The sequence below is a fragment of the Heterocephalus glaber genome, unplaced genomic scaffold (assembly GCF_053883595.1).
Source record: "Heterocephalus glaber isolate CG9 unplaced genomic scaffold, H.glaber_assembly_v1.0 deba00001561, whole genome shotgun sequence".
NCBI lineage: Eukaryota > Metazoa > Chordata > Mammalia > Rodentia > Bathyergidae > Heterocephalus > Heterocephalus glaber.
In genome coordinates this window covers 1666234-1693316 of record NW_028258349.1, presented here as the reverse complement: position 1 = coordinate 1693316, position 27083 = coordinate 1666234, and the positions used below count along the sequence as shown (strand labels likewise).

Here is a 27083-nt window from a genome sequence, read left to right as displayed (position 1 = left end):
TGTCCTGGGTACCGGGGACATAGCAATGAGCAAGACAGACATTCATGATCTTTGTTCTGTCAGAGCTTTACAAACTAACATGGGTGTTGGAAGTATGGGTAAGGGGAGAGGAAGGAGACTAATGATAAACAATTGTACAAATAAAGTGGGCTAGCTAATTTCGAATTTTGTTAAGTGCGTAGAAGAAACTAAAGTGGTAAAAAAAAGGTGTAAGAACCTCTGAGATATTTGGCACCTGGGTCCCCTATGGTGGGAGCCATCAGAGGTAGCTGTGAAGGGGGCTGAGGAAGATGAATGTTTGGAAATGTCATTTGGGATGAATAGAGGTTTACTTTTCAGTGTGTGGCTTGCAGACCAGCAGCCACTGTTACTGGCAGTTTGGAGTCTTGGAGAGGAGCTCAGAGAAAAGCACTGGATTCAGACAGAAAATGGGGAATAGAGGGTAGGGAAGGAAGAGAATGAATTCCAAGGTCAGTTTTACCAGTTTTATCTGGGATGAGGTCAGCCTCTGAAGAGTTGACTTAAAATAAACTGACTTCTTACCAACTCATTAAACCATAATAGCAAGAATGCAGTTTGTAAATTCTGAGAATTTGTCCTGGCATCTGCACAGGACAATCCTCTTGGGTCCTGAGTTCTCTCAGGATGTCAGATAGGCAAGGTGGAAGGTAGAGGACCAAGAAAGTGGAATTGGCTTTCATGAAAAGAATTTTCAAGCTGCAGTTGCTGGATGTACTATCCTCCTTTGCCTCCTTTACTGATCTTAAAAGGGATGTTTTCTTTAAGATCTAGGTACAGCCTCCTGGAGACTGAGGTCCTGGCCTAGGAAATATGAGTTCCAGTGTCACATTACAAGCTGGGAAATGACACACCTTTATGTGTGGGGCCTGGTGTCGCCATCTTCCTCTGTAATTCTGACTCCTAGGACTGCTTATCATCAACCATGTTTTAGAGTGTCCACCTCTTGATGCCCAGGGGAGATCCACTAATCCCATTTGTGTAGAGCTTCTAGAACACACTGGAAATTTGCCTGGATAGCTATTCCCATACATAGGATGGAGATTGTTTCATGCATTACTCCTTCATGTTAGGGTGAGTGGTTGTTTTAGAAGTTAAGCCTTGAGTGTCAGTCACTGTTTACTGAAAAGCCACTTAGAGTGCTGGAGCAAAGACTCAGACCAGCAAGGGACAGATGCCACAGAAAACACATCCCACTCTTGCAAGACTTCCAACCCAGTCATGGGGAGCGGTCATGGACACACAAAAGATGGCTTATGTGTACTTAGGAAACAGAAGTCAAATGAATAGGAGACATTCTTCATTCTTTCATGTTAGGGTGAGTGGTGGTTTTAGAAGCTACTGTGTTCAGTAGGAATAGAATTTCACTGGCTTCCTCCCTCCCCACACTAACATCCTCTTCAATAAGTACAATTTTCTCAGAGATCTTTCCCTTTAATTTTCTTTGATGTTCCTGTGGTCTCTTTTTTTGAGTGTGTTTGTTGGGGGGGTGATTAGCATATATTTCTTCAGCTTTGAAATGGGAGGCAGTTTTTGTTTCATTGTCTAAATCCAAGTTAAACCCATTTCATGAGTTACTTGATCTTTCACTTTCTCTCTCCCCCCGCCCCTCTATATATCACAGCATCAGGGAATAAGAATGGAGTTGGAGATACCTCTTTGGACAGCATTAATCCATTTTCTAGGGCATAATCTCATAATTGGAAAATGCTGGCTTCAGTTTCCCAAGGACAAGAGCTCATTTTAATGCGTTTCGTTCTGTTTGCATTGGCTGTCTCTCCAGATAGTGCAGGTTTCCATACATTGGGCCTGTTTATCAGATTAATGTCAGGTTGTAGCGACTAGATTTGTGCGTAGATTTACTTGGTGCTGCTTAATGGATTGCAGCCTGTGTCTGACACTTTAGTGCTGACTTCTTGGTAACTTTCTCTCTCTCTCTCTCTCTCTCTCTCTCTCTCACTCTCAACTGATACATTCTTACTAGATAATTTGCCATTAGTTTTTCTTTCTTTAGATGGGGCATGAGCTCAAGTAGTCTAGCTACCATCACCTTTGTGTCAGCAGAAGAAGCAGATAGGGAAGTCAGAGGATAAATTGTGAGCCCCAGAGTACAGACCCTAAGGGCTTTCAGAGATCCTAGCTGCTCCTCAGCTTAGACTGGTGGCTTCCCTTCTCTCTGACTGTTGGATGTGCTTTTGATGCCACTGCTGAACAAATGTATCATCATGTTCCCTGAAATATAAAGGGGAGCTGATGCTGTGAATGTAGCTTTTCAGGCTGCAGCTGGGATGACCTTTATTTCTCCTAAAGGCAGCCAGCAGAACCACTGAGCTAAATCCCCAGCCCTAGTTCTCCTTTCTATCAAGAGCTCCGCTGCAAACTGTTGTTGGGGCCGTGTCCTTCCAGTTCTGGAAGGGTTCCGTGCAGAAAAAGCTGTGTGTGTGTGTCCACATGTGTGTCAGGATACAGCAGGGCTTCCCCTGTCTCTAGGGAGCCCTGTGGGTCCTTCCTGACTACTGGCCATCTGTCGATGGACAAGTGCACATATCGGTCCTTTGTCCCCACCTTTTTACTCCATACCAGTCAGCGAGCACCCTAAAACATTTATTGTGTCTTCCAGGCACTGGGCATATGTCATGGACTTCCTTCACAATGTTGTTATAAGAAGATACTGGTGAAAAGGTTGTAAAATGTTTCATCAACACCAATTGCTTAGCAAGTGCTCCAACTCGATACTACAGTCAACTCTTCTTTTTTAAAAAAAGAAAGACCGGCCACAGTTTCTTTGAACGATTAATCAGCATTTGCAGAACGCTGTGTATCCTACAGTTTTTTGAATAGCTACTAGTCAATTTGTATTTCTAAGTTGTTGAACACCCAGTATGTGGCCAGGCCTGTGTCAGGAGATCTCTGTGGGTGAGTCAGACGTCTCCTCAGAGAGAATGCTAGGCTCTCTTGAGTCATGGACCCTGTGAGGATCTAATGAATGCTTTGGCCTCTCTTCTCAGAAAACTGCTTCTGAATAGAGGACTTCACATATCATTTCAGTGGTCCCATGGACTCTCTGAGAAAGTTACTACTTGCCTTGATCATATGACAATTTGCCATCATCATCTTCATTTTGAGAGGGAGTGGGAATAATTTCTGGGCCCCTGTAGGATGTTTTTCATTTTTAGGAAAGATCTAGAAAATGAAATGCTTTATTGTCTTAACAGCTGGAAGAGGGAGACCGGGACCTGCTCCCCCTTTTCTTATTTATGTGGACATAAAGAATTCCAGCAGTTCATTAGCACAGCAAGGGGTCTGGAGAAAGTCTCTCCGAGCATACCAGAAGTCCTTACCTTTCTGTAGTTTGCACATGTGATCTGGAAGCTCAAAGTCAGACTCAGCCAACATGAAACCTGATTAATTGGGAAGGATTTACTACAGACATAACTATACAGGCAGTGAGCCCCGGGTGTCTGCGTTTCCCTGAGGACTGTACAGGGGTGTCTCTGCTTTCAGCTTCTGTTTCAATAAAGCTGAAATCTCTATTGGGTTTACTCCATCCTCTCCAAAAGCCAAAAACCATAACAAAACAAAAAAACAACAAATGGCAAAATACAAGCAAGGGACTTGTTCTGCCGCTGTTCATTTTTAATTTAAAATATTGCCAGCAGGCAGAGGGTTCAGTCAGTTTAAAAGAAGTAGTAGGAACCTATTTGTATGGCTTTTTTCTTTATTAAAATTAAACAGTAGTCTCCCTAATTTTTTTTCCAGTACTGGGGATTAGACCCAGAGCCTTCACACTGAGCTACATCCCGACCCCCATTTTTATTTATTTATTTTTTATTTTATTTTATTTTTTTGTACCAGGGACCAAACTCAGGACCTTGCACTTGCGAGGCAGGAGGCAGAACCACTGAGCTAAATCCCCGGCCTTTTATTTTTTATTTTGAGACAGGGTCTCACTAAATAGCTAAGTTGCCTGTAGTGGACTGGAACTTGCAATCCTTTTGCCTCAGCCTTCCAAAGCACTAGGATTACAGGCTTGGGCCACCACATCTGGCTCCCTAATACTTTCTGAACCTCTAGCTTTCTCTTGCACCGGCTATGGAATCTCTCTCGTCTTTGTAAGTTACCGACGGGTAACAGAAGGCATTCTTTTCAGATAAGGAGAGTTATAGAGGCACTTGGAATTGCCTGGAATTGTCCTCTGAAGACTTGGAGTGAAACATGAGAGGGTTCCTTGGCTTGTTGTAAAGGAAACGGATGGTGTGGAGGAGGCAGCGGGGATGGTAACAGTCAGTACACAGCCAAATGACAAATGTGAACAGATCCTGTGAATAGTAGGATATCTTGGTGCTGCTGGTGGGAGTGTAGATTGGTACAACTCCTTGAGAAAGCAGTTTGATTTTATGTGTATCTATGTACATATGTATACATACATGTATATCTGTATAAATCAGGACACTTCAACTTTTCATTCCCTTTAACCAAATAATGCTTTAATTTGGGACTCTATCCTAAAGAAATAGCCTAAGTCTGGTAAAATATTTTGTGCATTTTATCCTTATATTAATCATTGTTTTACTTGTTATAAAAAGTGGAAATACAGCTGAAATATTCACATTTAAGGAATTGTTATACAAATGGCAATTCATTCAAATGGTGGAAATTTGCACAGTCATTAATCTTGTTGACAAATAGGAAAACAAGGAAGAAATAGGGAATCTGGTGCAGGAAAGGGGGAGAGAATGCTTTCAGACTTTTTTTATCCCCCTACCTTTTAACACATGGTTCTCCAAATTTTCTATGTATGATTCCCCTGGAGTTGGTCCTTTAACTTGCTCTCTATGAATTGCATTCCTCAGCAGTCTTGCTACCCAGGCACTTAGGGAAGTGTTGATGTCTCTGGAGATCATCTCTCTTGGTTTCTGGAAAGAGCCCCTGCACTGTAGTTTCCTAGGGGCACAGTTCCTCATGGGGAGAGGGTAGATGTAGGAAGATAACTTTGTATTTCTGAACTCAGGGCACTAGGACTCTTTTCATTTGAAATACTGCTTTGGAGAGGGGTAGACTGATGAGTCCAGAGTTTGAGAGAGCATTTATTCCAGCGTCCTCATTTTGCAGATGAAGAAACTGAAGCCAAGTGATATGTCCCAAATCTCACAGCTGGTGGTCAGAGGCACCTCCATTTTTAGAAAAGTACAGGAAAGACTCTAGCATTTTCATTTGTTAGCTCTGTGGCGTTGGGTAAACCATCTCCAAGAATGTCAGTAGGTGGATTTGTAAAATGAGGAGATTGTAAAGGTGCTCAGCACTTGAATGGTTTGGGTCTGGAACCTCCCTACCCAAAAGCTCTTGTGTTGGAGATGTGGGGCCCAGTGCAGCAGGGCCCGGAGGAGGGCCCTGGAAGGTGATTGGATCATGCATGATGACTCTAATCTCAACAGCAGATTTACCTAGTGGTGGATTAATAATTTGATGGCTTTATCGGGAGGAGTAGGACCTAGTTGGAGGAGGTGTGTCACTGAGGACAGACTCTGATAGGGTCTGTCTCATCCCTGGTCCCTCCCTCTTTTTCTCTCTGCTTCCTGGCAGCTGTGAGGTGAGCAGATTTGTTCACCACATGCTCCCTGCTACACGATGAGGGTCCTGCCTTGCAAAGGCCAGAAACACAGAGCCAGGTGACCACGAGCAAAACCAGGAACCCAAATAAGTCTTTCCTCCTTTAAGCTGATTTCTGTAAGATAGTTTTGTTTCATTTTGTTTTGTTTTTCCCCACAGCAACAGAAAGTTGGCTAAGGTAGTACTGGCTGTACCATTTTAAGTGTTCAATAAATGTGAACCATTATGATCAGCAGAAAGAACAATAACAGTGAAAATTAAACTGTTTCTAATGATATACAGGCCAGGAATGGTGCTTTGAAATATCATCAATATTTAAAAACTACCAGAGCTAAGGATTGAAATATGCTATCTGATGAACACATGACAAATAATTATTATTTAAATTTTTAGGGCTGTGGATGTAACTCAATGGTAGAGTGCTTGCCTAGAATGTGCGAGGCCTGGGAATTGATCCACAAAAGTTGTTAATGAATCTTAAATTGAATTATTGGGAAGAGGAGAGGACCTTCCAGAAATCAGAGTCACGTTGTGCAATGCGTCTAAGTAAATCTTTGGGAGATAGAGTTTAAGAACTTCTCATTATGAAAAAAGTTATACACAGAAATAGGGAGAATAATATGAACTTCTAGTAACCCAGATTCAGTTTCTTTTAAGATTTTTCTATTTTTGCTTTATCTGTTTCCCTTGTCTTGTTGAAGTCAGTGAAAACCACGAGATCAGGTTATTTCACCACTGCATACCTAAAGGTTTGTTTCCTTTAAGATGTAGACATTTTCTCATGCGTCTAGGAAGATTAACAAAAACCCATACGTACCCAGGCAGTAGTTAAATTTTTCCACTTGTCTTCAAATACAAGTGCTTACACTTGGTGTGTTGGAATCAGGTCACAAATGGAGTTGACCTATAGTACTGGGCTGTCATGATTCCCTGGTCTGGAGCAGCACCCCTGTGACTTCAAGGAAATGCTGCAGTTATCTGGAAGGTTGTGCAACACTGGATTCTCTAACAGTTTTTTTTGAGACTCATGAATGCATAGATGTTCTTACATTCACTATATTTTTTTGAGACAAGATTTCACTATGAAGCCCAAGCTGGCTTCAAACTTTTGATCCTCCTGTCTCAGCCTCCCAAATGCTGGGTTTTTAAAAAAAAATCTGTACAAGTTTGCAGTACATGATGTTTATATTTCTTGTGTGGATTTGTTGCTATACATCGCACATCTTAATTTGTTTTCATGCCCTTTTCCTCCCTCCCCACTTACTTTTTCCTCCCTCCATCTCACGAATTCCTTCCCATTTGAGAAAGAGCTATCTCCCTCCTTCATAGTATCTATCTTTTACATTGCTCTTTATAATTTGTTTTTCTCATTTAAGAGAAACCATGCAATATTTAAGTTTGTGTGTCTTGATTTTTTCACTTTGTGGTCTCAAGGTGCATCCATTTTCCTACAAACAACAAATTTCTCCCTCTTTATGGCAGAGTAGTACTCCATTGTGGGTAAATACCACATTTTCTTTATCCATTCATCTGTTGATGGGCATATACACTGCTTCCAAGATGGAACTGATATGAATTGTGCTGCTATAAACATGGACATGCACTGCAAGCATGTACCACCATACCCAGCTTTGTAGTCATTTGATTTTTCTCAATGTTCATGTTAGTATTTTGATAGGGGCAACCTCTTCAGTTTGGTTCCTGTGTCCTTTTGCCATCAGCTCATTCATTTTTTGTTTTTCCCTTTTTCCATTATTTTTTATGACTTTTTTTGCTTTGTGCCAGGTCAAGATAATCCTGGGCTTATCTCTCCATTCCTGCCTGGGCCTGGCATCAACCCTGCCTTCAGGGAGTCCTGTTTCTCTTTCATGAAGAAGGAATATGTACATTTTTATTTTTACTGAAAAACCTTCACTTTGTTTCATCTTACATATATGGAATAGTTTAAAAATAATGCTGTATCAATATTGCCACTATAATAACAATGAGTAAATTTTAATCTATTGGTGTTTTCTCTATCTGTAGAATATATTCTATGATGTATTTGTTGTCAAAATACTGTGTTCTAAAAAGCTTCAAAGTAGTGACTTTTCTGTATATGCTATGTCACCAATTTGAGATACTAATAAGTTCGTTTTTAGCTTTTAGTACTTTAAAAAAATTATCTTTTGAATAGAATATATGACTCCAAAATCAAAGCTATTCACATGGTACATTCAGAGATGTCTACTCTCTACATTTGTCCTTCTTCATCCTGTATATAAACATGCATATTTATTAGTTTTGGGGTTATCTTTTCACTGTTTCTCTTTTGCACATGTAAATATATTTTCATTTGGCCCCTAAAGCTCTACATAAAAGGGAACATAGTGTATTTACTATTCTGAATATTTTTCTTATTTTAAATTCATTTCAAACTTAAAGAATAGTTGCAAAAGTAGGGTTAAGGATTCCAATTTACCCTTCCTCCCTTCCAGCGTTCTCATTCCCTCATTCCTATCCACTAATCCATCTCTCTGTCTATCTCTCTTTTTGTCTACATGTGCATGCGTGCACACACACACACACACATACACACACTACACACACAGGTTTATTTTCCCAGGGTCATTTAAAAGTGAGTTGCAGATACAATTTTCTCTTTACCCGTGTAGATTTCCTAAGAACAAGACTATTTTCTTACATAGTCATAGTACAGTTTTCAAATCAGGAAGTGAATAGTGAAATAATACCATATCTTGTCTACAAACTTTATTCAAATTTTGTCATTAATTTCCTTTATGGCTAAACAAAAATAATTTTTGTTCTGCTCTAAGATCCAGTCCAGGCTAGCACAATAAGCCTAGTAGTTTTCTTGTTAGTCTTCTTCAGTGTGGAAAAATTCTTTAGTTTTTCTTTATATTTTACGCCCTTCACATTTTTGTACTGACCAGTTATTTTGTAGCACGTCCCTTGTTTGGGTTTTGCCTGATAGTTTCTCTTGACTAGATTTAGGATTAGCATATGGGACTGACAAACCACTGAAACGATGTTGTATCCTTCCTACTCTTTCATATTAGAAGGTGCAAGATACTGGTTTGTTTTCATTATTTATAGTGTTCATTAACCTTTTCATTCCTTTTTTTTTGTTCACTTAGTAATAGATCTTGGAAATCATCTATACAAAAAAATGAAACTCCTTTTTGTAGCTTTATAGCATTCCATCATGATAACCATAGTTTATTCTCTGTTGGTTGACATTTTGATCATTTCTAGTCTTGTACTACTACAAATACTGTCTCCCTGTATAACCTTATGCATAAGTTATTTAATAATTCTGCCAGCTTGTTTTTAAGATAGATTCTTAGAAGTGGGATTCCTGGATCAAAGGATAAATGCATATTCAATTTTGCTAGGTATTGCCAGACTTCTGTCTATAGAGATGATACCATTTAACATTCCTACTGGCAGTGTTTTCTTCTCCATACTCTGCTAACAGAATATATCATCAAACTTGGATTTTTGCTAAACTTAAACTGAGAAATTGTAACCCTGTGTAGTTCTAATATCCATTTCCTGTATTATTAGTGTAATTGAACATCTTTTCATTTATTTAAAAGCCATTGGTACTTGTGTTTTAGAAAACTGTTTCTATCTTTTGCCATGTCTCATCAGTTTTAAGTGTTTTTCTTTCAAAAATTTAGAAGCATACTTTAAAGGGAATATGATCCCTTTGTTTGTGATGTGTTCCAGAATTTTACTACCTTGCCATTTGCCTTTTGACTTTTAATGTTGTATCTCCCCCCTAAACCACTTACAACTAGTTAGGTTTAAAAAATTAAAAAATCAAAAGAATATTGCAGTGCACTTTTATATTCACCACCTGAGTTCACCAGTCTTCAATAAACCTGCCATATTTGTGTTATACCTCTTTACACACATACACAGCTTTGTTGCACTTTAAATTATAGAAATTATGATACTTCATCATAAAATACTTAGGATATGTGTCTTAAGGATAAAACCCTACATAATTAAAACATTATCACATCAAAACAATAATTTTTCTATAGTATTTTTTATTTTTGCTCTTTTTATATAGTCTATATAGTTATATCTTTTTATATAATTAAATTGATCAGTCTTTAATTTTATGTCTAAATTTGAAAGGTTAGATTTTCCTCCCAGAGTATAAAGGAACTTGCCTATGTTTTCTTTTCCAGTCCTTGGATGATATACTTTATTTTAAGAAATGTAATTCAAATCTCTCATGTATTTGATATTTACCCTAAGATACAGTATTTGGTACAGATCTAATTTTGTATTTTTCTAAATGGCAATCTAGTTTTTCCAACACTGCTTATTACATTAATTTTTCTCTTATTGGAAATGCTGCCTTTATTATATGCTGTATTTTCATCTGAACTTGGATTCTTGTACTATCATGTTGCACTGTCTTTGGGGACATATTCATTCAATTGAATTGTTACTTCAATTCACTCAGAAATCTCTGTTCTCCTGTGGTTTAATACTGATCACGAAGTATTCATTCTTTGCATATATTTATAAAAGTTCATCACTCCAGAATGAAATATTTAATACTATATTAACTATTAATAATTTTCTTCATCATTATTCAACACTTCTTAGTGAAAATGTCTCAAAAAATAGTTGTATTTCAAAATGTAAGTTTCTGTGTAATCATCCTTATTTAAAAGGGGTTTGATTTTCCTATTTTCCATTATCTTTTGTATCCTTCATTTTCTGTCCTTACAATAGATATTTAAGTGTCTGCTGTTTTCAAGTTAACTTGTTAGCATAAAGCAGCATATGAGTTGTATACATGGGGAAAATTTGTTCAATAGTTGACCCCTGTTTCATTTTTTTATTTTAAGAATCAGTTTGCATTGGGGAGTTTCTGAACCACCAGGGATCAGCTGCTGGCCCGTGCAGCCAGTCAGGGCCTTCCCTGTCACCTGATGTTTTTGGTGGCTGAGTCACTTGAGGGTGGATCCTGCTGAATCCACTGGTTCTTTCTCCCAGTCTTGATAACCCCTGTCTTGGTTGCACCTCCTCCCTACCCCCCAGAAATTCACAAGGATTTGAAGGATTTTTATATGCTAATACTAACTTTTGTGAATGTTCTTGTCATCCCATGCCACGCTGTTTTGGGTTGGTCTCCAGCAAAGCTCTTCTGTCTTTGTATTTTCTGCATTTCCTGTGTGTTCATGGCTCCTCTCAGACTCAGTTTACAGCCAGCCCTCTGTCATCTATCCTCCTCAGAATCTTCCTTCTCTCGTTTGGCCCATAATCACTTATGCCTTGTGTTATTGTTTATCTTTTCTCTAGGTTACCTCTCCTTATTTGAATAAGTAAGGCTGGTCTTTCTGCCATTTAACTTCAGTTTTCTTTTAATGCTTTCATTATTTCCCACTAGCTCATAATATATTCCCTTTTCTGCCTAGACCAGTCCTATCACTTCCTCAAGTGTGTAACATTTTTTTACATCTCTGCCTGTTTTGCTTTCCCTACCTGAATCTCCTCTCTAATTGGCTCAGATCAAATGCTGCATCCTCTAAAGTTGTTCCAGATCTCTGCTTCATTAGCACATTAGCACATCATCCTCTTACAACCATGTATTAATCACTTTCTTGTCACTTGGACAAAATACTTGAAACCCACAATTTAGAGGAGACATTCATTTGGATTACTGTTTCCAGTGGGTTCAGTCCGTGGTCAGCTGGCCCCAATGCAGAAATGCCATGATGAAGGACCTAATGGAGGAAATCTACTCACACAATGGTGGCTAAGAAGCAGAGAAAGAGAGGGAAGATGCTGGGAACATGAATATACACTTTCAGGTCATGCCCTCAATGACCTGCCTCTTCCAACCAGGACCTACCTTGTAACAGCACAGTTAGCTTTGAACTCATGAATGGATTAATCAGTTCACCAATGAGCAGAGTTACCCCCATGATCCAATCATCTTCCAAAAGCCCCACCTCTGAACACATGAGATTTGGGGTGGGAGCATTTTACATCTAAATGATCACAAACCCTAATGCACTGATGGTGATTTTCACGTGACTGCAAGCTCCTTGAGGCAAGTCATTGTATTTTATTAAACTGCTCTATCTCTTGGTAAGTCTGGTGTTGGGTCCATAGTGGACACTATTTGCTGAAAAATATGAATAAATCCAAATCTTTCCCAGCCACCAGGGTACTGCTGAGCCTTGCTCCAAACCCTGAAGAACTCTCTAACTCCCTCCTTTTGACCTGGACAGTGTTTAGAGAGTTTATAACACATCTAAACACAAAACCATGCATATAGTATCTGTGACTTGATTTATGAATATTAGTTTTTCCTATTTAAATTGTATGTCACTTGAGGGCAGGAATGCCTCTAACTCTCACAATAACTAATAATGCTTAATATATTGCTTGGAATTAGCAGGTAATGGTGACACAGGCCTATAATCCTAGCACTCTCAGAGGCTGAGACAGGAGGATCAGAAGTTCAAGGCCAGCCTGGGCAATTTAGCAAGACCCTGTTTCAAAATTTAAAAGAAGGGGTCTGGGTGGGTGTGGGCTGGAAGTATAGCTCGGTGTGAAAGCTTCAGGTTCACTCCCCAGTACTGCAAGACAAAACCGAACTGAATAAAACAAAACCTTTGGGATTAACATATACTTGTTGGCTGAGTTGTAGAATGTAAACTTTCAGTAGTTGAGATGCTGTGCTAGACTATGTATCTCAGTACCAAACTGAATGCTAGAATGTAGAAACAACGATGGGTGCTATCCATTGAGTACCTGTTCTGGGGGCTACACAGCTATTTCTTTTTTTTTTTTGGTACCGGGGATTGAACTTGGGTCCTTGCACTTGCGCAGCAGGCGGCGAAACCACTGAGCTAAATCCCAGGCCCCCACAGCTATTTCTGATAATGCCTGTAACAGTAGCCCTCTAAGAAGGTGACTTTTTCTCCATTTTACACATGAGAAAACAAAAACAGAGAGAGGTATGCTTGTGATTTGATTCCAGATCTCTCTAGCTTTAGAAGCCACAGTGATCCATAATAAATATGAGTGAGTTTCTTTCTCCTACAGAACTGCTTGTGGAATTTTGTTTCTAATAGATTCTTGTTGCCTACCCTTCAAGAGCTGCTTATCAGTTGTGGTGCTACAGGTATTGAGTATTCAGCTGTCCTGCTGTTTCTCAGGCAGCATCCATGTGACCATTCTGGCACTTGCTAAAAGCCCTGTTTGTCACATCCCAAGAACAAGAGGAACAGACAAGTACATTAGGCTCTCTCTGGTGTGGTTTGCCTCATGATGAGACATTGGCCAAGGTAGGGAAGAGGCTTTCCAGAAGCTCTTCTTTAAATAGAGCAGAATAAGACCCTGGAAAGATCACTTCATATAGCATCCTCAAGCATGACTGTGGTGTCTGCTTCCACAGGCAGTGCTACATTGGTTGTATTAGAATAAAAACTAAGCCCAGTGCCTAATACTTGTTGGATGAATGGATTGCTAATCATCAGAATTACCTAAGGGGTGAATAGAAATAACACAATTCTCAGACTTCAGTCTAGATCTAATGGATTTGCTGGATTGGGATTATGTAAATTTCTAAGAGCCCAGATTTGGAATCTAAAATTTAGTATCCATCCATCTGTTCATTGATGAAAGAAGATCAAACATAGGGAAACAGACTTGGACAAAATAACCATGAATATAGCAAAAATGCTTTCCTATTTTCTTACCATGTTTTGCAACTGGCAGAGTTCCCCCTTCACACCTCTGGGGGTGTGTGGGGGGTCATTGAATCCAGTGGGAAGTTTGTGTTTTCATGATTTGTGTGTGTTTTGTGTTTGAACTTTTGAATGCCTGCTTATGTTCTATGTTAGGGGCTAGGTGAGTAAGGATTCAAGGCTTTCCTTTGGTCTTCAATGCAGTGATAAGCAGATATATAAACCAATAATTTTATTAAAATGCAGCCAATTCTGCAATAAGTGACAGTTCAATAGGACATACAGGGAGACACAGTAAAGATAGTAGGGTCTTCATTGTTTTAGCTGTCCAGGTAGGTGAGCCAAAAACAGGTCTGTAATTTCCCAAGGGAATAGACTTCTCATTTAGATTGGTAAACAGGATGATCCAAAGTGCAATGTCCTTTCAGGGACAGTTCCCTGGGAGATTGGAAAGTATTCAAAGGAGATTTGATTTATCTGTTGTCCAAGCTCAGCAGAAACAACTCTTTTTATGGGCCTCTTGGATCATTCTGTGGGCCCCAGTGTTATCTGGTGGCATCTTTATGTGGATGTGATTAAGATAAAGAGAGGAGAAAAAAGTTTTAAAAATACTGTACTGCTTGAAATTTTAGTCTGTTGTCTACATTTCTTTAATCTTTCGCTTCTCATGAGAGGTAGCAGCATTGCTTGTATTGTGAGATTGTTACTAGGATCAAATGAGAATATGTATGAAAATACTCTGAAACTATAAAATGCATAAGGAAATGTTCTTTACATGACTGTCAGTAAATTGAATTTAGTGGTAATGGCACAGATGTATGTTCCAGATATATGACCCTTAGGCCTGCTTGGGAAGATGGGCTGAAATGTTCTGACCATGGTGGTGGATTGTAGGAACTTTCAAGGTGTAGTTGTTGGGAAGGTGAGGGTCATGGGACATCTGACTACCAAATACTGGGTGTACTACACAATATACAATAATACTCTTTCTACCTAAACGTGATGAATACTCCGGCTTTGGGGCAGGTAAAGCATATTGGAAAACATGCAAGTCAATTATTTCTTCCCAGGCAAGATGAGAGATTTATATCTGGGCAGATTAAAGTAGCTGGATACAAAGGGATGCTAGTCTATAAAATCATTTTCTTTCCATCCTGATCACATCATAAGAGAAATGACCTCCTTAGAGAAAGTCAAGAAAAAACAGATTTGATTCCTCCTTGAGCTTCAGTTTTGGTGGAACTCAGAAGAATTACCTTTGGATACAATTTCCTGAAGAGGTGAGGTCACAGAAATGTGATATTTTTCTTTGACAATAGCACTTTGTAATTGTTCAACTTGATCTCAGTTAATTAAACAATACAGAAAGTTGTGGTAGGTAACCTTGTTTGGAAACTCTGTTGCTGATATACTGATGACACAGTAGGAATCCAGAGCACAGCGTCCAAGTCACATCTCCATAATGATTCCTTCAATCTCCATGGGGCTAGCAGTGGCTTCCTCTGGGCCCCAGACTCTTGCTGTTTACCTGGGTTACCAGTGCCCTGAGCGCCATGATGGGTCAAGATCTCTTTCCAGAATGGAAGCTCTCTTCTTGTTGAGATTCCCTGCTTTTCCTGAATGTGCGCTAATTTCCTTGTTTGCTTGAGCTCTTCTCTCTAACCTCTATGCCTTTTTGTCTTTTCCTTTGTGAGCTCTTAATTTTGCTTCTTCCCAGAACTTCTGTGTGCACAAGGTCCGGTATGATAGTAATTAATGAAATAGTGCAATTATCACATGTTGGATGAGATTTCTGGGTCCATGACTTCATGTCCTTTGAGTTCATTCTGTAGCAGCCATTTGCTAATTTTTCAGGTGTGTGCCTTTAATTTTCAGGTGTGTCCATTTAATTTGTCTACTTTCTCAGTGTTTGACTGTAGAAATTTTGGTTTAAGCAGCAATAGCAAAGGCCAGTCATGGTCTGTCCTATGAGAGGCTCTATAATGATTCACTTTCCTAACTTATCCCAGAAGTCTGTCCAGTCTCCTCACACCTTTTGTCATATTTAGCCTGACTCAAATAAATTTCAGGAAGTTTCATATCCCTTTTCGTTACCATCATGCCCAAACCCAGAGACCACTTAGTTTTTCCTCTAAAAAAACTGCAGATAGGATCATGCTATCTTGCTGTTTTACTGTTCTAAAAATGTGACCTTTTATATGAACTAAGTTTTAGAACCATCTCTCCATTTTATAATCTGACAGCAGTATAAATTGTTGATGTTTTTATCCTCTTTTATGTGATAGATTAATCTTTTCAATTTTAACTTTTGGATGACTCATATGATATTAGCATTCTGCTGTGGCTTTGGGTGGTCTTTAGCATTTTATTAGACTATTTGATAAAACACCACCAAAGAAATATGTTGGAACTGGTATTTATTGCCTTAATCTTGTTGTCTGCTTTGAGAAGTTGCTAACTGAATGTTTGCGCCAGCTTTTCATTAATTGCAGTGTGGTTAATTCCTCTAAACTGCAGGAAGCCAAGGTATTTATAGATTGTTGTTATTATTTTTGTGGTCAGTAGGAGCAATCGACATTTACCAAGTGCCAAGAACATGTTTGGCATGAAGGAGAACATAGGATTAGATCCAGTTCTTGCCCCATGAACTTGATGTGAGATGAGCTAAGCAGAGAAAGAGGGAGGGAAGAGAATACATTTTCACAAAATTGTCTCATCTAAAATGAAGAGAAAATGAGTTTCAGTTCAAAAGGGTACTGTAGGATTTCAATTAAATAGGATAAAACACAAGTGACACAGTCATCAAGACATTTATGCTAAACGACCCAAATCTGAGGAGTGAGTCATGGTAAGCCCAGGTATAATGGATAATGTTCCTCAAAGCAAAACTGGAGTAGGGAAGGACAAGGAGGAGAGTGAGGAAAAGTGGAGATGCATTTAATCAAAGGTTAAGAAATCCTAAAACTTATCCTGAATTCATTTCCTTACTTGGTCTGATCTTTTTCCCAGACTGGTCCCTCTTAGTTTCCAGATATCCCTTCATCCTGCTCCTGATTCTTTTGCTCTGGTTGGGTTAATCTCTCACTGGTCTCTCATCTTGGCCCCTCCAATCCTGCAACTATGAACCTACCATATACAGCTGATCAGAGTTTGTTGCTCACAGTCCTGAAATAGATGTCCATGACTTAGGGTAGCAATACAAGTTAGAGACCTCACAACATCTGAATATCCCACTAGGCTGTGTTGGCTTCACTTGTCTCTGTGCATGTTATACTCCTGCTGAGAATGGTCCCTTGCCTCTATTTCCATCTGACAGCAACTATCCACCTTTCAGGTTCAAAACTCATCTCCTCTGTGGATTTTTCTGACTTGCACCTCAGTGAATTAGGTATTTGTTCTGTGCTTCCACTGGACTTTGTAGCTATCACCTCATTATAGCAGTGACCATACAGCATTGCCACTGTTGAATTAGGTGTCTTGTCTTTTTGTGTACGGTTAGCACTTAGAAGACAGGTGTTGTATTTTTGTTTTTATGTCTTCAGTGGTAATGGTTGCTGGTTGAAGAAAGGACTGGATCATGTCAGGCTGCCAGCTCCTCAAGGACAATGTGCATATTGAGAATCTGCAAAGATTTTTGACTTTAACATCATGCAAAGGGAAAAGACAGACTCTTAGAATTGTGGGAAGATGAATTTATTTCTCATTCTGGAAGATGTCCAGTCCTAGAGGATAGGAACAGTTGGTACAAATGTCCTGGATTTGTGGATATGATCTTGATGGGGGCACCTGTTCTCTACAGAACTGACATTTTCTTTGGACCCCGCATCTCCCAAGGTGGCAGCCAGAACTGAGTAGGGAGGTGGCTGACCCAGGTTTACTTTGTAATGCAATTAATATCACCATCTGGGGATCTGCCTCAAAGCACGAGAATGCCTTGGACACTTCTGACCTCTGGAAAGTAGGGAGGGTAACTGACTTTAGGACCTGCTGTGGCAAACAGGCAGACAGACTTTCTTCTTCTTTTTTTTCTTTTTTGCTTGTTTTTTGTTTGTTTGTTTGTTTGTTTTTTGTGGGTTTTTTGGTACCAGGGATCGAACCCAGGTCCTTGCGCTTGCGGGACAGGTGGCGGAACCAGTGAGCTAAATCCCCAGCCCTCTTGTTTGTTTTTTTGAGACAGTCTCACTATGTATTCCAGGCTGGCCTTGAAATTACTATGTAGCACAAGCTGGCCTGGAACTCTGAATAGTCTTTCTGCCTCAGCCTCCTGAGTCCTGGGATTACAAGTGTGCACCACTATGCTTGGCTCAGACATACTTTCAAGAACAGTGAAGGCCTCATCCTAAAAGAACTTTGTGTTTTAGTGGAGCACATTTCATTTGTTTTTTCTGTGCTACTTAAGTGTGAGTAGGAGGTGATATATTATAAATCGACTCTTTTTGCAGTAGCAACTCTAAACACTATTTATTAAAAAACTATTTTAAATTTGCCTCCCTGTGTATGTATGACTATTATAAAGTGGTATGAGGGATATGATTTAGGAACTTATATAATCCAGGATCCTAAGATTTTGGGAGTCTGGTAAAACTATGGTAGATGAGCAAGTAAGAACATGACCACAGCCCAGGTTAGTATTATAAAAACAGTATCAATAAATGCTATCCATCTTCCTTCAGAGGAAGGCACTTCCAGGGGCTCGGTGGTCAGGGAATATTTCATAGGGAAGAAAATGAGAATTGAGCTGGATCTTGAAGGTGGGTAGAATTTGAAAAGGTAAAATGGAGGAGAGAGGTAGTTAGTTCTAGAGCAGAAAAACAGCCAGTGAGGTGGCGGCTCCTTCCCTTAATACCTTTTAAATTTATGGTGTTGATTTGACCAAGTGTTTTATAATTAAATAAACCAGGGCTCATCCTCCCACTTCTACCCCTTTACACTTATCTAACCTCTTCTAATTCTTTGAATACCCTCTGTGTACCAGCTCTGTTCTAGATAAAGACATGCAAGGTATCAACCTTTTTCTTATGGAATTTCAACATTATAGATTACTGTATCCTGTGGAACGGCACAGGACCAGCAGAACTTTAGATTCTGTCCTGTAGCCTGAACCCCTGGACTTGCGCTCTCCTCCTCCTCCCAGTGCTTTCTCAATGGGTTCCTTTTCTTTTCTCCCAGCTTCAGAGGTGAGGAAATGACCCCTCTTTACCTTTGACAGACAGGAACTTGATGTCAGGTTATTGGCCAAAGTTCAAGGAGATGAGATGGTTGAAAAACCACAGGAATTTTTTTAGGAGTGTGTATCTTTTCTTTCTCTTTAATTGCTTCTCAGCTGGCCATAGCCTTTAGGGAGCTGCCTTTGAGCAGACAGAAGTACCTCTAGACCTTTCTGAGGCAAATGCTGCCCTTCCAAACATCCCCTGGTATTTTAGGAAGAGGTTGATTACATCAGGCCAGCCAGAGTCAGATCAGAGTGCAGCAGCTCGTAGTCTGCTGCCATGGAGTTGGTGACTCAGGTGACTTGCTTGTGAAGATTCTGAGGTTCTGTTCAACTTGATACTTGGTCTGCAATTTTCATCCTACCTTCAGTCCTCACTGGCCTTGGTTTTAGTGATGGAGGAAGGAGCTGAGATTTGGAATCTGTTTTTCTCTGCTTCTTACACTTTGTCGTTGATAGATACCCCTGCCCAAGTAAATTAGAAGGCAAAACAATGATTTGCTCTTGCACATACACTTGGTGATATTTTCTATCCACCTATCCCCTCCGGCTCAGTTTCAGCCTCTCAGCCACAATGATAAGCGCATTCAAATTCTGGGCCACTCTTCCCACCCTCAGAGCTGTTTGTCTGTCCTCTGCACCTTTGCAACATTATTGATTTGCCATTTGCTTGCAGTTTAACTGAATTTGGTTTGGCGTGCGCCTCTGTGAGGTTTTCTGTCTCTATTGATCTGAGTTAATGGCACCTGTCACTGTGGCATGTGGGAGAGCGGTGCTGTCTGCTGTCTGCCATCAGTCAGCGCGGTGTGTTTTTGCTAACCACTTTCTGCTTCAAAACTCAGGTGGTCCAGGAACACAGAGGCACTTAGAAGTAGGCCTTACAACTCTGTTTTCCTTTTCAAATGTCTGTGTTACAAGGCCCTTTTCCTGCCCTTCCTCCCTGTAATTTCTAAGCCCATTCTTCCCCATATTCACCTGCTTGCTCCTCATCCTGTTGTCCTACTACTGAAAAACTCATGCCTCTGCCTCACGGTGGTTGCCCAGGACTCTCTTTTGCCTTTACGTATACACATGAGCATATATACACAGGCAACTGGGTGTCGCTGTGTTGTCATATGCATACAGGGCCTTGCTCTTCTGGTCACTCATATTTATCTCTTTCCTGCATACCCATTTGTGAATCCACAGGCAGAACAGCCTCTATAACTGAAAGGAAAAATTATGAGAAAAGAAAAAAAATGGAAACGAAATCTATGTAAATAGGGAAAGGTGGAGGGGGTGAAGGGCGCACAGGTAATGGGGAAAAAAATAAGAACTGAGATACATCATGTAGAGGTACAAGCACCCAATGATAAATGTAAACTTACTGTATACCTAAAATGTACCAATAAAAGAATTTAAAAAAAAAGAGAGATATAACAGCTATGCCTGGCCTGGAACATACATGTAGGGTCTGTGAGGATACCCAGGTGTGTGAGGGAGGAGTGCTGGTGTGGTCTTCGAAACCTCTATCAGTTCCTCATGGTAAATGTTAAATGTAACCCCAGAGAACAGACTGCATTAGGCAGCTCCTTTGACTTTTTATTTGAATTAATTAACTCATTAGCTTTTGCAGTACTGAGGGTTGAACCTAAGGGTTTCACAGTGAGCTACATCTCCAGCTCTTTTTATTTTTTTTATTTTAAGATGGAGTCTCACCAAGTTGCCCAGGGATTGCAGGCATGTGCCACAATGCCTCCTTTGATGTTTACAATACATGCTGTGTTGATGTGGTAGATAACTCTGGTTGATATAAACATATGCCCTACATACTAGCAGCCAATTGCCTCAAAACTTAACAGCTTAAAACAACCACAATCCATTTATTATCTCCTAGTTTCTGGGGGTCAGGTTTTCAGGAGGAATTTTCTGGGTGGCTCTTACTTGAGGTTGCCTGTCCTTCTGCTGAACTGGAGGGCAGCAGTGATGATGGGATACATGGTTTTCCTTTGGTTTGGTTTTGCAAATGTGGGGACAGTGGCCCAAGAGGATAAGACTTTGTGGAGATGGGTGAGGGGTTTGCACAAAAGTACATACATTAATATTAATATGGGATTGTTAACAATTGTGTTATGTGCTTGAGTAGCATTTTATTTTAATTTTCTCCTGCCCCTACCCCCATCCATCCTGGTAGAGATTCTGGGAGAAGCTGACATGGTGGAGTGTCAGTTTCCAGGGGCTATCCCTGTGACCCTGGCAAAATGGGGCCGAGGCCTAGTGTCTTTGTTCACTGTCTTTGGTTATAACAAAATGTATAAGGCTGTGTAATTTATAAAGAAAAGTAGTTTATGCTGCTCATATTCTGATGCCTGGGAAGTCCAAGGACATGGTGCCACATCTGTTCAGCATCTGGTAAGATCTTTCCTGCTAGATTATAATATGGTAGAGGGTATCACAGGATGAAATAGTGCAAGTGGATCTAGCTATTAAAATAAAGCCACTTCCACGATAACCCATCAATACACAAACACTAGAGGCTTAGTCCATAAACTGGCTGTGGTGAATCTTTTCATTTCCTGAAGAATTTTTTTTTTGGTACTGGGGATCAAACTCAGGTTTGCACAGCAGGTAGCAAAACCACTGAGCTAAATCCCCGGTCCCTGAAGAATTTTTTGAGTCCCAGAGATCTTGTTTGCAGCCTGTTCTGTACTGTCTGAGGCTCTTCATTTTCCCTTTCTGGCTCTGCTTGTATTCATTCAGAATCCTATGATCATTTCCAAACATTCATATATATCTTTATGGTCTCTTCTTCTTGATTTTTTTTGTCTATGACAAAAGAAAGGTGCTCTAATATTTTTAATAAAGAAGTGAGTCTGGTGATTGGTGGTGAATGCCTGTAATCCCAGCATTTTGGGAACCTAAGGCAGGAGGATTACAAATTCCAGCTCAACCCAACCAATTTAGCAATTTAGCAAGATCCTGTCTCAAAATAAAAAAATTTAGAAAGGGCTTGGACTGGAGATCATTGCAAAGCCCCTAGGTTCAATCCCCAGTTCTGGAGGTGGGGGAGGTTTCTAATGTGAGAAGTAGTACATGCTTTTCTATAATTCCAAAACAAGCCTTTGGAGTTAAATTTCATAGACAAGAAGGGAAGGTGCATGGAATTGACCAGCTGGTTCACGTTCATAGAGCAGTTAAAAAGTGGTAAAGCTGGAATCAGAACCACTGAACCTTTTCATTTGATTCTGTTATACTCTTATTTTTTAGGTCATTTGCTTTGAAGCCAGGATACCTGGGCCATAGTCTCACTTTGACTCTAATAGTCTGGGTGACTTTGAGCAAAATACTTGCTCCTTAGACATCAGTGTCCTCCCTTGGTGGAATAAAGGAAGAGGTGGGACTGAGAGACCTTGGAGCTGCTTCTCTTTTAGCACTGACTCACTCTGTCTGTGTCTCTGCCTGGCCCCCACCCTGCCCTTTCTGGGGAAATCTGTCTGCACAGTGCAGGGATGCCTTGCACCCCACCTCCTTCCATCCACCAGCCAGTGTGCTCTTGTCTCCCTGGTTATCCTTGTAGCTTTTTCTCTCCCTCTTCCTTTCTGCCTTTTGGTGAGAGGACTTCTTGCTTTGACTCGAGTTCACAGACTTCTTACCTCATTTAGCTTCCATGGGTTGCCCTACCTGAAAAATCATTGCAAAAGAATTTGCTGTTTTCTTGTTTTTTTAAATTTACTATTTTGTGGTGATGATGATGTTAAGGAGAGTGACTAACTCCTCTGCTATGAGGTCTCTTGGGTGGGTCACCATGAGAAGTTGGAAAATAAGATGGAATCTATGGTGTGGGAGGTGTGGACTGCCTGAAGGTAGGTAAAAAAGCCAGATAGCATCTTCAAGGTTCCTCTTTCAAAACAGGAAAAGCTACCATTTGTCCTTTCATTTGTATGAAGGGCCAGGTTTTGTACAAGGTGCTCTGAAAATCTTGGAGTTACCATTGGAGTCTAGTTAGGGGAGACACAGGTAATCTAAGTAAGTCAAGCAGATATTAGCTTACAATGCTGATGTGATTAGTGGAACCAAGTATAACAGGGGGAACTACCCTAGATAGGAAGCTGAAAGAAGATGTAAATGTTTTTATTAATGTTATCTTATTTAATTTTTACAGTGGCTTTGAAAAGGAGATAATATTCTTCCCATGTTATAGAAGAAACTGAAGCTCAGATTTCAGTCCAGACCTGGTTTCAAAGCCCAGGTTTTTCCTGCTACACTTCATTACTACCCTTAAAAGTCTTTAATCCCAGCCCCTATAATTCTCTGTGCAGGGCATCATTTAGCCAGAATGGATGGAAGCTTCCATGCTATAATTTGCAGGTGAAAGTTAATAGGCATCTCTGTCTCCAAATATTCACTATATGGATCTGCTGCTGCTCAGTGCCAGAAACTTTTGGTTTCTGTGAGATGCAGTTAAGGTATGAGTATGACGTCTCACTGGGCAAACAAATGAAGCCTTTTGCTCTCTGTGTTGCCCTAACATGAATTTTTCTATTGAATTAGCTTTCCTATGGAATGAAGGGAGGCTGAGGGCTTAGAGTATAGGACAGGGAAGCTTTTTTTTTTTTTTAGTACCAGGGATCAAACTCAGGACCATGAGCTTTTGAGCTAAATCCCGGTCCAGGACAGGGAAGCTTTGGTGGGGAAATGGGAGGCAAAAGGGAATGCAACAGAGGATTGGTACTACACCAGGAAGAGGGTTAAACACGGGTCCCAGGAAAGATGTAGGGTGGGAACTAAAGGGAGAGGCAAGAGTCACCAGAAACAAACTGCCTGAGCTGCTCTTTAACCCTGCTCTGCCTCTGCATCGGCCCCCTCTCAACCCTGCACGAGAGAAGAGAAACAGGTATCTGTTGTGTCTGCTCCACACAGGTTGCAAATCATCACAGCAGAGGGTTAAGCCTGGAGTGGAGGGGGGCTCCTGTCTGCCTGTGGAACACAGGATTTGGCTGGCATCTGGATGAAAGCGCAGCCTGCTGAGCTGTCCCTCAGCAGCCGGCCTTCATGGGCACCTCTGCTGGTTCCTCCTACTTCTTCCTTCTACACACTTACTTTGTTTTCCCTCAACCCTCTGTTTTTAAGCTGCTCCCTCCTTTGTCTGAACCAGTCACAGGGTGTTCATGATAATGCTTGGCAGAGCTTGTAACCTGAGCACACATTTTGAGAATAGCAAAGCCTTGTCCATAATGTCCTCTATGTGCTGCTAAAGGTCTGAGGAGGTGCCGGGCACGATGGCACATTATCTGTAATCCCAGCAGCTTGGGATTCTGAGACAGGAGGATTGCAAATTCAGGGCCAGCTCGGGCAACTTAGTGAGACCCTGCCTTAAAATAAAAAATAAAAAAAGGTCTGGGGATGTAGCTCAGTGGTAGATTGCACCTGGATTCAATCTCCAGTCCTGGGGAGGAAAAAGACAAGAAGAGCTATAATGAAATGAGAGGCCGAGGGTTGCCAGGCTGATGAGAAGTATCTTTACATATTTCGGGAGAGCATGGACTGAATCTTTACAGAGACCAGATTTAGCTTGCCTTGGAGGATACCTCTCCAACTGCTGTGGCAACCTCCTCTTCAGTGCAGCACGTGAGCCTAGGTTGGTCACCACTTTGGCAGGAATTGATAGAGAGGTGAAGACCTCGTGTGTGTGGAAGGAAGGCGGGGGCGTTAGGCAGTGTGGTGTTTGTTTAAGGGCCTTTCCAACCCTGAAATTCCGTTTGTTTCTTTTAATTTTACCATGACATGATTTTCTTCCTTTTTACCCTTTTGGACACAGTCTTTGAATACTTGGATTTATAAGTTGGAAAATGTGTAATGTATTTTTTAACACTTTTCTTGCTATGTCTTAAAAAATACATTACTGCCCAGAAGATTGGTACTATTTGTGTTTTGAGGGTGCCCAGTGAACCTGGTTATCCAGGCAGCCCTAGAAGAGGCAGGGTGGTTGGATTCTTTTTCTCTGGAAGCTTCAGCATGATGCAGAAATAATCTTATTTGTGACATGCTGCCCTATTTTACTGCACTGGGGAGTAGGAACATGAAATGGAATTGCTGTACTCTTACAATGTAGAAAAAAATGTTATACGTTTTGGAGAGAAAAATATATCTTCTAGAAGAGATAAAGTTTGCTACAGTTATAGCTTATTTTCCCCAGGAATTATTTTTATTTATTTTTTTGGTACCAGGGATCGAACTTGGGACCTTGCACTTGTGAGGCAGGCAGTGTAGCCACTGAGCTAAATCTCTGGCCATCCCCAGGAATTATTTATCTGGTGAATTTAAACATCCATTGACAGCCAGCAATGCAGAAAGGCAAACAAAGGATATTTGAACAGCCGAAATGGACAAAGGCTCATAGCCTTGACTTAAGGGCGAGCCCTTTACATGTAAAACCAAAGCAGGAGAGGGGAGCAGTTCTTGTGTGTCTGTGTATGTGTTTTATAAAAGCTTTATTGAGATAGAATTCACATAACATTATAGTCACCTTTTAAAGTAGACATAGTTCAATGTTTTTAGTGTAGTCACATAATTGTACAACCATCACTGTCCTCTGTCCTTGTAGAACATTTTCATCACCCCCAAATAAAATGTATATCATTGGGCCGGGGATTTAGCTCAGTGGTTCTGCTGCCTGCCTCACAAGTGGAAGGACCCGAGTTCGATCCCCGATACCAAAAAAAAATGTATATCATTAGTAGTCATTCCCCTAATCTCTGACTCGGAGTAACTACTTTCTGTTTCTATCGATTTGTCTGTTCTGGACATTTGTAGTGAAGGGATCGCACAATTTGCAGTGAAAGGATCACACAATTTTGTGACTAGCTTCTTTTCCTAAGCTTCCTTGAAAGTTTGTCTGTTTGCAGTGATTTGGATGTGCCCCCCCCCCCAAATGCAAAGATTGGAACCTTAATTCCATGCATTGCTATTAAGAGGTGATGGGGCTGTTAAGAGGGATGAACATAGCTCTAGTGAGATCTGACTAGTGACTGTAAGAGCTGGTTGATATAAAGACAGGCTATTCCTCATGTTTGCCTCTTTTGTACATGTCTACTTGTCCTTCTGCTTCCTACTGTAAGTTGAAACAGCACAAGGCCCTTACTGGCACCATGCTCTTGAACTTCCCGGCCTTCATAACTTTGAGCCTATAAACCTTTTTTCTTTACAAATTATCTACTCTCAGACATTCTGATATAGCAATAGAAAACAGACTAAGACAATGTTGTAGCATTTATTGGTAGTTCATTCCTTTTTATTGCCAATTAGTATTCCGTTGTATTGATATATGTACAACTTTTTCTTTACCCATTTATCAGTTGACAGATATTCAAATATTGTCCCTGTCTTTTGGCTATGATGAATAACGATGCTATGAACATCTATGTACAAGATTTTGTGTGGCCATCTGTCTTCATTTCTCCTGGGTATTTATCTAAGAGTGAAATTTTGGGTTCATATGTTAACTCTGTGTTTAACTTTTTTGAGGATCTGCTAAACAGTTTTTTATAGTGGCTGTACTATTTTCTCTAGTAGCACATGAGGATTCCTATTTCTTCACATTTTTACCAGCACATGTTGTTGTGTTTTATTTTTATTTATTTTGAATTTACAGTTTTATTTTTATTAGTATATGTTTGCAGTATATAATGATTACCTTCATTGTGGGGAGTTGGTGTATGCACTTAACACATCTTAATTCTTTTTACTTCTACCATCCTAGGTAGTAGGTCCTACTGGGATGAAATGATAATCTATTACGGTTTTGGTTTGCATTTCTCAAATAACTACTGATTTTGGAGCCTCTTTTCATGATCTTATTTTCCATGTGTATATCTCTTTGGAGATGTATCTATTCATATCCTTTGCCCATTTTAAATTTAAGTTACTTGTCTTTTTATTGTCACATTCTAAGAGTGTATTCTGGGTGCAAATCCCTTAATAGACATGATTTGTAAATATATTTCCCCCATTCCATTGATCTTTCTTAATGAACTTCTTTGGGTTTTTGTGTTTTGAGACAGGATCTCACTATGTAATTCAGGCTGGTCTTGAATTCACTATGTAGCCCAGGCTGGCCTTGAACTCATGGCGATTCTCCTGCCTCAGATTCTCAAGTGCTGGGGTTACAGGTGTGCACCACCACTCCTAGCAATGAACTCCTTTGAAGTGCAAATGTTTTTCATTTTGGTGAAGTATAATTTGCCTATTTTATTCTTTTGTCATTTGTGCTTTGGGTGTCGTATCTGGGAAGCTATTGCCTGACCTAAAATCCTATGTTTTCTTCTAAGAGTTTTATATTTAGGTGTTGATACATTGTTAGTTTTGGATATGGCCTGAGATAGAGGTCGTACTTCATTCTTTTGGATGTGGATATTCAATCTTCCCAAGTACCATTCTTTATCCAACAAATTGTCTTGGCACTCTTGTCAAAAGTCAGATGATGACAAGTTCAGTGGCACATACCAGTAGCCCCAGCTGTTTGAGAGGCTGAGGTGGGAGAA

General features: G+C 40.3%; 1 protein-coding gene across 6 annotated transcripts in view; it reads left to right on the top strand.

The window, feature by feature from the left end:
- Positions 1 to 27083, top strand: part of CUNH1orf226 (chromosome unknown C1orf226 homolog) — a 331114-nt gene that overhangs the window by 48737 nt on the left and 255294 nt on the right. The window lies entirely within an intron of this gene.